This window comes from Chiloscyllium plagiosum, chromosome 1 (assembly GCF_004010195.1).
Source record: "Chiloscyllium plagiosum isolate BGI_BamShark_2017 chromosome 1, ASM401019v2, whole genome shotgun sequence".
In the NCBI taxonomy this organism is placed as follows: domain Eukaryota; kingdom Metazoa; phylum Chordata; class Chondrichthyes; order Orectolobiformes; family Hemiscylliidae; genus Chiloscyllium; species Chiloscyllium plagiosum.
Window position 1 is genome coordinate 20,820,110 of NC_057710.1, and position 12,110 is coordinate 20,832,219.

The window sequence follows — 12,110 nt, forward strand, 5'->3', positions numbered from 1 at the left end:
TTCACATCCACGCTGCATTAGACTCCCCATACTCAACCATGCTGCATTAGACTCCTCATTCACATCCTCACTGTATTAGACTCCTCATTCACATCCATGCTGCATTAGACTCCTCATTCACATCTGCACTGCATTAGACTCCCTATTCACATGCACGCTGCATTAGTCTCCCCAGTCACATCCACGCTGCATTAGACTCCTCATTCACATCCACATTACATTAGACTCCTCATTCACTTCCATACTGTATTAGACTCCCCATTCACATTCACGCTGTATTGGACTCCTCATTCACATCCACACTGCATTATACTCCTCATTCACATCCACGCTGTATTAGACTCCCCATTCACATCCATGCTGCATTAGACTCCCCATTCACATCCACGCTGCATTACACTCCCCATTCACATCCACGCTGTATTAGACTCCACATTCACATCCACGCTGTATTAGAGTCCCCATTCACATTCACACTGCTTTAGACTCCCCATTCATATCCGCCTTTCAATAAACTTCCCATTCACATCCACTCTGCATTAGACTCCCCATACACATCCACACTGCATTAGACTCCTCATTCACATCCACGCTGCATTTGACTCCCCATTCACATCCACGCTGCATTAGACTCCACATTCACATCCTCGCTGCATTGCATTCCTCATTCACATCCACGCTGTATTAGACTCCTCATTCACATCCACGCAGTTAGACTCCTCATTCACATCCTCGCTGCATTACATTCCTCATTCACATCCTTGTTGCATTAGACTCCTCATTCACATCCACGCTGTATTAGACTCCCCATTCACATCCATGCTGCATTAGACTCCCCATTCACATCCACGCTGCATTACACTCCCCATTCACATCCACGCTGTATTAGACTCCCCATTCACATTCACACTGCTTTAGACTCCCCATTCACATCCACCTTTCAATAAACTTCCCATACACATCCACGCTGCATTTGATTCCCCATTCACGTCCGCACTGCCTTTTCCAGTTGGTAACAAGGACTTCCTTTTGACAATAATGGATTCCTCATCTTTCATTCTTTGCAAATGAATCTATAATAACCTCCATGGTTCAATATTTGATAAGATGATTGTTATTTAATTTCTAAATGGGTAAGGGCATTTGCTAACTGAACAAGTCCATGGTTGCCATAATTGCTCTTTTCTTATTTTACATTCACGTTGTGAGAGACACTGATGCAGTAATGTTCATACTCTGTGGAGTCCAGCTCCAATCCCAACCTGGCAGATGTTGAAATATCAATTCAGAATAAAATTATTTTCAAGACTGCATCTTATATTTTGTTTTAGCTCAGTGTAAATTACGTGTTTTGGAGGGATTATCACCAGGAAACATTGTGGGTTCTGCCAGCACGTCTTACCAAACCCCACTCATTAATTGCCTGTTTCAATCTCATGATCCCCCTCCTAGTCTGAATCTTACCATATGTGGCATTCTCAGACACCTCAGCCATTCAGCTGACACCTGCTGATGGACCAGCATCCTATGCACCTGTGCCATCTTTGAAATGCCACTGTGCACCTCGACAAGAATTGGAAGTCCAGAGTTGTCTCTCACCGGCAGCATAATTACACGGCAGACAGAAAGCTACTCAGCTCGTGGCTCATCACTAGCACGACTGACATTCCCTCGCACATACAACCCCATTTTCTCACCCTCATTGCTGTTTAACCATCAGGCTGCACAATTTACCTGTTTGTAGCTACGTCCCATCTAAACATTCCCTCAAAGTCATTGCTACTCTGTCCCCAGTACCCAATGGAGACCTGCATTTTGTCATTCTCCATACAAGCAAATAATTGGGCAACCACGAACATATGCTATAGCTTGTAAACAGAGAAACTGAACATAAAAGTAATAGAGTCTACCGGTTGCCCCCACAGTGCAAACCAAGTGCTGGCATTGTGACCAATGACTGTTTTACCTTCCATCATGGCCAGCTGTACCAAGCTCCCATCGACTGGAGGTGGGTGTCAGTCAGGCCCTGGCTGCCTTGTAGTGCCTGATGGAGCTGTGCTCAGTCATGGACAAGGAGAACTTCCTCCTCCTTAATGTCGTTGTCCTTCTTGGGAGATTGCCTCCATTTCCCAGACTCCTCAACATCTATCACATTGCCTGCTGCAATTGTGCAGAGCATAACACATCTGGGTGATACAGCATACTCTGTCATGACCAACCAGCGGTAAAATGATTTCATCTTGGACACTTTGTGAAGGTAGGAATTGTGAAAATGCTGTCCAAGTTCCAATGTATTATAATTGTACTGCTCTGTTTGCCTACATACTCACCCATAAGCCCCTCACAAACTCTCGGCTTACCAATATTCCATGCTCATACCCATCCCATCCACCTCCACATAACCTCTCCCAACCCCACACACCAATATTTACTTTGTTCCCATGGTCCAATTCCAACAAGAACTCAACACTGGCCTTCAAAGTGTGAACCAGTGAAGGAATATGTGATGCACCAGTTTCACATCCTTAAACAGTCCTAAGACAATTTCTACCACGAATTTGTGACTTTGCATGACTGAAATAAGGTTTACTTCCATGCTGTTCCAACTTCATAAGCTGTCAACAAAGAGGCAGTGGCAAATGACAACTGAGAAAGAAACAGCGTTTTTGAACACTAAAATTCTCCCTGCTGTATACCAAACCTTTGAAGGATACAGCCAGTCATTAATTAATTAAAATCTATTAGTCTTGATGCAATCCTCATTAGGATGCCTGGTTCTGTTGGAAATTGTTACCGTGGTAATAGTGATGAATCAGCTGAGGCAACTCATTAACTATTAATGATAAGGAAATGCAACAATACTTCAACAAATTGTTGTGGTTCTGTTCGCCGAGCTGGAAGTTTTTGTTGCAAACGTTTCGTCCCCTAGCTAGGCGACATCATCAGTGCTTGGGAGCCTCCTGCGAAGTGCTTCTTTGATGTTTCCTCCGGTGTTTATAGTGGTCTGTTGGGTATCGGGTCCTTCGTTCAGACCAAGTCCTAAACTATGAAACACACACAAACGAAGCTGCATCAGGACACTATTCAAAAGGGCCACAACACACTGCAGTACATCAGGACTGCAAAAAGAGAAGAGGAACCACCTATACAAGGTATTCGCCAAAAACGGATACCCGCTTCATGTATGCGGATTGTTAGCTGTCTTCCTGTTCCTATATAGGACAAACAGGAAGACAGCTAACAATCCGCATATATGAACATCAACTAGCCACGAAATGACACGACCAGCTATCCTTAGTAGCCACACGCGCAGACAACAAGCAACATGAATTCGACTGGGACAACACTACTATCATAGGGCAAGCCAGACAGAGAACAGCCAGGGAATTCCTAGAGGCATGGTATTCATCCACAAACTCCATCAACAAACACATCGACCTGGACCCAATATACCAACCACTACAGCGGACAGCTGAAACTGACAACCGGAAGCGGCAGGGACAGACCACTATAAACACCGGAGGAAACATCAAAGAAACGTTTCGCAGGAGGCTCCCAAGCACTGATGATGTCGCCTAGCCAGGGGATGAAACGTTTGCAACAAAAACTTCCAGCTCGGCGAACAGAACCACAACAACGAGCACCCGAGCTACAAATCTTCGCACAAACTTTGAACTTCAACAAATCCATTGCATCTGGAGGTCAAGAATATCACGCATGAAATTTTGAAGGATGTGAGCACACAAGAAACATAATACTTAAGAAAGCTCAACTTTTAAAAAAAACTTGCCAGAAGTTTATCTTTAATTTATCATTAAGATAATTCATTATCCTGAGGGATAAACGCATTATGCAAGCTTGCAATTCACAAGATTATGAGATAGATGTGGACGAGCAAGGCATTTCGTCCCCCTTCACTTCCTACAATACATTGTTCAGCTCTATACATACTTTAATAATGCCAGTATATTTTCATCACTGTCCCCTGGAAGACCATTTTATCCTCTCAATTCCCTTTCATGTGTAAGATCTGACTACATTCTGTGAAAAGGAGATTTCTGTCTTGAATTGGATGTTTACCCGAAAAGGAGGCATTTCCAGGATTACGGAGAGCAAAGATTAATTTAAATAACTAGCACTGATAAAATAGGTTGAAAGGCCATTTTCCTTTGATTCCTGATGAAGGGCCCTAGCCCGAAACATCGATTTTCCTGCTCCTCGGATGCTGCCTGACCTGGTGTGCTTTTCCAGCAACACACTCTCAACTACTTTCAACATTCCTGGATTAGAGTGGTGCTGGAAAAGCACAGCAGTTCAGGCAGCATCCGAGGAGCAGGGAAATTGACATTTCGGGTTTCCAGCATCTGCAGTCATTGTTTTTACCTAGTTTTTACCTACTTTAAACATTCCCCCCTCACCTAAAAACCATGCCCTCGTGTATTTAATATTTCCACCCTGGGACAGAGACTCTGACTATCCACCCTATATATATGTCTCAGAATGTTATACGCTTCCACCAGGTTAACCCTCAGCCTTCAACATTCCAGCAAGAATAATCAAAGTATGGCCAACCTCTAATTATAGCTATTGTGCTTCATTCCAGGCAACATGCTGGTAAACATTACCTATTACCTAACCCCAACCCTAACTCTATCCCTAACTCTAACCCTACCACGAATCTTAACCCTAACCTAACCCTGACCTTAACTCAACCCTAACCCAACCTCTAATCCTAACCTTATTGCAACCAATAACAAACGTGGGAGTTAAAGGACAAGTGTTGGTCAGAGAAGGTGCAAGAGGTCCAATAATATGCAGGCCATCATTTTACAGCTTTTCTGGAGCAATCTATAGGCCAATGTCAAATTGACGAAACCCACTTCAGTCACAAGACGGTATCCGTCTTCTTCTTGATCACGTTGATGTCTGCCAAGGCAGGAAGGAACATTTTCAACAACAACTCAAGGCATGAATGCAGAGTGGCAGTCAATATCTAATCTCTCCTCCTTCACTCTGCGGTATCATCCATGGTTGAATTGTTGTGAGTCTGGAATCACAAGTTTAAGTCATAAGAGCCAATGGCATTGGAGATAACATATTGACATAGATAGAGAATTGGTTATCGGGCAGGGAGTAGGGAGAAGGGTTTGTTTATTCAGGTTGGTGACCTGTGACCAGTGGGCTATCAGTGCTGGGAGCATAACTGTTTACAATTTACATTAATGACTTGGAGGAAGGCAGCGAATGTACTGTAACCAAATTTGCAGATGACACAAAGACAAATGGAAAGGTAGACTTACAAGAGAGATATGAAGAGTTGACAGAGACATACTGATTAGTTAATCAACTGAGCAAAACGTTGGCACATGGAGTATAATGTGGGAAAATGTGAAGGGAGCAGAAGAAAAATATAGTATTATTTAAATGGAGAAAACTGCAGAAAGTTGCAATACAAAGGGACTTGGGAGTACAAGAGCATGCAACACATAATGCTAGCACACAGGTGTAACAGGTAATTAGCAAGTCTAATGGAATTTTGGTCCTTATTTCAAGGGGATTGGATTATAAGAGTAGGGAAGTCTTACTGCAACTGTACAAGGTGTGACGAGACCATGTCTGGAGTACTGTGAGCAGTGTTAGTCCCCTATTTAAGGAAGGATATAATTTCATTTGAAGCAGTTCAGAGAAGGTCCATTAGGATGATTCTCAGTGGGGAGGGATTGTCTCATGAGCAAAGGTTAAACAAGCTAGGACTTTACTCACCAGAGTTTAGAATTTTGAGAGATGATCTCTTTGAAATATAGAAGATTCTTCAGGGGCCTGACAGGGTAAATGCTGAGAGGATGTTTCCCCTTATGGGAGAGTCTGGGACAGAGGACATAGTATCTGAATAAATGGGAACCAATTTAAGACTGAAATGAGAAAGATTTTTTTTCTCTGAGGGGGATTGTGAGTATTTGGACTGTTGCCACAGAGAGATGTGGCATAGATTCCTTATGTATATTTAAGTTTGAGATTCTTGATCAGTTGGGATAGGGGGACATGTGCAGATCATGGGTAAGAGGAATAATGTAGAAAAGTGGGTGAGAGATATACAGTCCTAGCAACTAGCAGTGAACATCCAGGGTATGAGAGAGATAGTTTGTCACTGTTGGGTCCTAATTCTTAAATTATGAGGGAATTGGATTAACATAGATGTTCTCACTGTGGCACCAAGTGTCAAATTGCTTCAGGAATCTTATGACTTGAAAATTAGGTTCATTCATCTCTCTCTTTCTCTCTATCCCACTGCCATACACATTAAGCCCTCACAGCTGCACTCCCTGATGATGCTGTCAATTCCAAGTGGGTAACAAATTGTTTGTTCAGGAAAAAGAGACAAGGAAAACATATATAGCAAATTCCAGCATGATCTTCTGTCACTGCCTGATTTTAAAGAGATTCTGAAGGTGATACTCAATCTTCATTACTGTAGTGACTACACTTTAAAAAGTACTTAATTGGCTGTGAAGTATGCTGGGGTATCCTGAAATCATAAATCATGTAAGTCGCAGCTTCTCCAGCTAGTGGGCAAAATGCCAAGGAACATATTTTCAGGGAAATCAAAAGGGAGATGCAGAAACAATGGGGAAGTGATAATGGGTTGTTTTAATTGTACATAGATAATCATAATTCAAAGTTTAAAAAAAAGCCAGTGCCTCAGCCTTTCTAACTATAGGACTGGAGCATAAGATCGCAAAAGATATCCTTCAGTTATGCAAAATCTTGGTTCGACGCCACTTGGAGTACTGAGAGCAGATCTAGGCACCACACCTTAGGAAGGACAGATGGGCCTGAGAGGGAGTACAATATAGGTGTACAAGAATGACTTCAGGAGTTATGTTATGCGGACAGCTGATACAAAGTAGCCCTGTTTTCTGGAATCTAGAAGATTAAGTGGTGATCTAAAAAGTGTTAACAGGAAAAGACAGGTTAGATGAAGATAACTACTTCTGTTGGTTGGAGATTCCAGAACTAAAGGATGTTGTTTACAAGTTTTAAAAAATGTTATTCATTTTGTGGGATGTGGGTGTTGCTGGGTGGGCCAGCATTTATTTGCCCTTGAGAAGGCGGTGGTGAGCTGCCTTCTTCAACCACTGCAGTCCTTTTGTTGTGGGTTGACCCATAATGCCATGAAGGAGGGAATTCCAGGATTTTGACAACGATATATTTCTAAGTCAGGGAGATGAGTGGCTTGGAGGAGAAATTGCAGTTGGTGGTGTTCTCATGTATTTGCTGCTTTTGTCCTTCTAGATGGAAGTGGTCATGAGTTTGGAAGGTGCTGTCTGAGGATCTTTGGTAAAGATTTCCTTCCTTGAAGGACAATAGTGAACCAGATGGGTTTTTCTGGCAATGAGTTCATGGTCATCAGTAGATTCTTCATGCCATGTTTTTTTTTCATTGAGTTCAAATTCCACCATCTGCTGTGACAGGATTTGAACCTGGATTCCCAGAACATTATCTGTGTCTCTGGATTAATAGTCTAACGATAATACCACGAGGCCAATATCACCCCTGGAAGGCCCAGAGCATTAAGGGAGGTGTTTGGAAGCATTTCTTTGCACAAAGGTTGGTAGAGGTTTGGAACTCTCTTCCACAAACAGGAAATGATGCTCGATCAGTTGTTAATTTTAAATCTGAAATAAATAAATTTATTAACAAAATTAATAAGGGAAATGGGCTAAAGGAGGGCATACGGAGTTGGGCCACAGAGCAGCCGGTGATCTCACTTAATGGTGGAACAGGCTGGAGGGGCTGAATGGCCTCCTCTTGTTCCCATGTGCCAAAGAGGGAGAAAAGTTTTTGGAATATGTTCTAGAGAATATCTAGCTCAATGCGGAAGTAGGGCATTGCTGGAGTGAAAGGGCTTAAATGAGTCAAGTGTCAGGAAAGGTCATGCTATTGTAATGATGAGATTATCTGTGGATGAAAAGAAAATGACTTGTGAGAAAGATATCTAGAAGATCCAGAGCAGTTTCAGTGGAGATATAATCGTCTTCTTTCCTTTAATTTTACATTAAAGATCTTCAGGTAAAACTGCAACAAAACAAGCTGCCTTTGAGGTAGAGATAGTTTGAATGCAGGAGAGGAACTTTCTCACAGTGGAGGGGAGGAGCTCAAAACAAACAAAGCCATGATGGTGAAGTAGAGTGTGTCACAAAGCAGTGATAAGAGTGTCTGTGCCAGGTGTCATGTTGGTAATGCAAGTGAGAACAAGTGGGTGGCACAGTGGCACAGTGGTTAGCACTGCTGCCTCACAGCGCCAGTGACCCGGGTTCAACTCCTGCTTCAACTGTCAGTGTGGAGTTTGCACATTCTCCCCGTGTCTGTGTGGGTTTCCTCTAGGTGCTCCGGTTTCCTCCCACAGTCCAAAGATGTGCAGGTCAGGTGAATTGGCCCATGCTAAATTGCCCGAAGTGTTAGGTCTGGGTGGGTTGCTCTTCGGAGGGCCTGTTCCCACACTGTAAGTAATCTAATCATGACTGATTATATAAAGTTCAGAAGTGAAGTGAAAAGGAAATAAGAGAAATAAAGATAGTGTATGACAAAAACTAACAGCCAACTTCAAAGGAACCGATAATGTGTTCTATTGGCCTATATCGAGTAAACGAGCAGGAAGAGGAGGCATGGAGTGATTAGGGATCAAAATGTGAATTGATCTGTGGAGATGGAGGACATGTTTCTGTTCCAAAATACTTACCTTGCATCTGTCTATGCCAAGGAAGGATGGGATCATAGTAAATGAGCAGTTATGTTTGATTGGCTAAAAATGGATAAAGAAGAGGAAATTAGAAAGGCTATCTGTACCAGATTAGATGCACCTCAGGATGCTGAGGGAGGTGGGAGTGGAAACTGTAGAATGGTGGCCATAATCCTAATCATGGAAGTTCGCTGAAGTCAAGGACAAAGGGAGAAAGGGAAATATTTGTAAGGTAAGAGAGAAACCAGAAACTAGAGAAACAAATCAGGAAGGAATGGAAATAGATACTTGGCATGTGGATAACATTGAAAAAAAAATCCATTTCTGAATAGACCTAGTTAAATATTACCAGTTTGACAACTTCCATTAAACATCTTACATATTCCAAAGCATTTTTCAGGAGTAATTAGGAGACAACTTTTGACATCAGGGCATATAAGATATATTAAGTTGAGTGCAACACGGTCAGTTTAAAGACAGTCTTTCAGGAAGACATAGGGCTTAGAATTTAGAGAAGAAATTTGACGAAGTATCAGAAAGCAATAGACAGACTCTTTTAAGAAATCTATTAGAATTGAAATGTCGGACACTTTTCAATCCATCTTTCCAGTTAGGTCATTATTCTATCAGTTTAATGTTTCACAATATGTGGGGCTAGTTATGTACATTCACCTATGGAAGGAGAACGTGCTAACAGTTGAAGTTATGCATTTCTAAGAAAATAGAACAATCTTGAGGCTGCATTATTCATGAATGCCTGCTGTGCAAACTGAAATTTGTGCAGAACCATGGAGATGATGCTTAATCTTCATATTAACATCTCAAAGTGCTGTTTCACACATGAAACTAATAAACCTGACAAATGAATATATTAAACTTTAGAGCAAAAAGGCCCAACATGTAATTGAGACACTGCAGAGTGATTATTAAAGGATTTCATACCAGCTGTTCAATGAAGAATTGATAGGTCCACAAAATGTGCTCATCACTCTGAAGTGTTCCATAAACTGTGATTTAGTCTTAATCATGTGGAAGAATGTTTTGCTAGATCATTGGTGTGTCCCCACAGCACAAGCTGATCAGATCCAATAGGGGATAGCTGCTCGACTGGGTCTGCAGCAAATTGTCAGAGAGTAATAGAGATGTACAGCACAGAAAGACCCTTCGGTCCAAATAATCTGTGCCGACCAGATATCCTAACCTAGTCTTGTCCTGTTTGCCAGCACTTGACCCATATCCCTCTAAACTTTTCCTGTTCATATACCCATCCAGATGCCTTTTAAATGTTGTAATTGTACCAGCCTCCACCATGTCCTCTGACAGCTCATTCTATACATGCCCTCTGCGTGAAAAAGTTGTCCCATAGGCCCTTTTTAAATTTTTCCCCTCTCACCCGAAACCTGTGCTCTCTAGTTCTGGACTCCCCCACCCCAGGGAAAAGAGCTTGTCTATTTATTCCATCCATGCCTATTATGATTTTATAAACCTCTATAAGGTCACCTCTCAGGCTCCAACACTCCAGGGAAGACAGTTCCAGCCTATTCAGCCTCTCCCTGTGGCTCAAACCTGACAACATCCTTGTAAATCTTCAGTGAAACATTTCAAGTTTCGCAACATCTCTCCGATAGGAAAGAGACTAGAATTGCACACAATATTCCAACAGTGACCTAACCAATGTACTGTACAGCCGCAACATGACCTCCCAACTCCTGTACTTAACACTCTGACCAATAAAGGAGAGTATATCAAACACCTTCTTCACTATCCTATCTATCTGCAACTCCACTGATCAAGGAACAACGACCCTGCACTCCAAGGTCTCTTTGTTCAGCAACACTCCTCAAGATCTTACCATTAAGTGTATAAGTCCTGCTCTGATTTACCTTTCCAAATACAGCACCTCACATTTGTCTAAATTAAAGTTCATCTGCCACTCCATTGGCCCATCTGATCAAGGTCCCACTGTACTCTGTGGAAACATTCTTCGCTGTCCAATACACCTCCAATTTTGATGTCATCTGTAAACTTACAAACTATACCTCCTATGTTCATATCCAAATCGTTTATATAAAGACAAAAAGCAGTGGACCCAGCATCAAACTTGCACCACTGGTCACAGGTCTCCAGTTTAAAAAACAACACTCTGCGAGCAGTGGTTGGACAAGCTAGGACTTTTCTCTTTAGAGCAAAGGAGACTGAAGGGGGGGTGGGGGATCTTCTCGAAGTATATAAGATCGCGAGAGACATGGATAGGGTGAATTCACTCAGTCTTTCTCCCAGGGTTGGGGAGTCGAGGACTAGAGGGCATCAGTTTGAAGTTACAGGGGAAAGAATAAAGGGGAACCTGAGGGACAGTGTTTTTACACAAAGGGTGGTACACACAATAGCCTCCAGCAGAAGTGTTTGAGGTGAGCACATTAACAACATTTAAAAGGCATTTGGACAAGTACATGGGTAGAAAACATTAAGAAAAATATAGGCCAAATGCAGGGAAATAGCACTAGCATTGATGGACATTTTGGTCAGCATGGACCAGTTTGGACTGAAGGCACTGTCTCCGTGTTGTAGGACTCTATGATTCTATTTAGAACATAGAACATAGAACATAGAAGAATACAGCGCAGTACAGGCCCTTTGGCCCTCGATGTTGCGCCGATCCAAGCCCACCTAACCTATACTAACCCACTATCCTCCATATACCTATCCAATGCCCGCTTAAATGCCCATAAAGAGGGAGAGTCCACCACTGCTACTGGCAGGGCATTCCATGAACTTACGACTCGCTGAGTGAAGAACCTACCCCTAACTTCAGTCCAATATCTACCCCCCTTAATGTAAAGCTATGCCCCCTTGTAATACCCAACTCCATACGCGGGAAAAGGTTCACACTGTCAACCCTATCTAACCCCCTAATCATCTTGTACACCTCAATCAAGTCACCCCTAAACCTTCTTTTCTCTAATGAAAACAGCCCCAAGTGTCTCAGTCTTTCCTCATACGATCTTCCTTCCATACCAGGCAACATCCTGGTAAACCTCCTCTGCACCCGTTCCAGTGCCTCCACATCCTTCCTATAGTATGGCAACCAAAACTGCACACAATATTCCAGATGCGGCCGCACCAGAGTCTTATACAACTGCAACATGACCCCAGGACTCCGGAACTCAATCCCTCTACCAATAAAAGCCAGTACGCCATATGCCTTCCTCACCGCACTATTTACCTGGGTGGCAACTTTCAGAAATCTGTGTACATGGACACCAAGATCACTCTGCTCATCCACACTACCAAGTATCCGACCATTAGCCCAGTACCCCATCTCTTTGTTATTCTTCCCAAAGTGAATCACCTCACACTTAGCCACATTGAA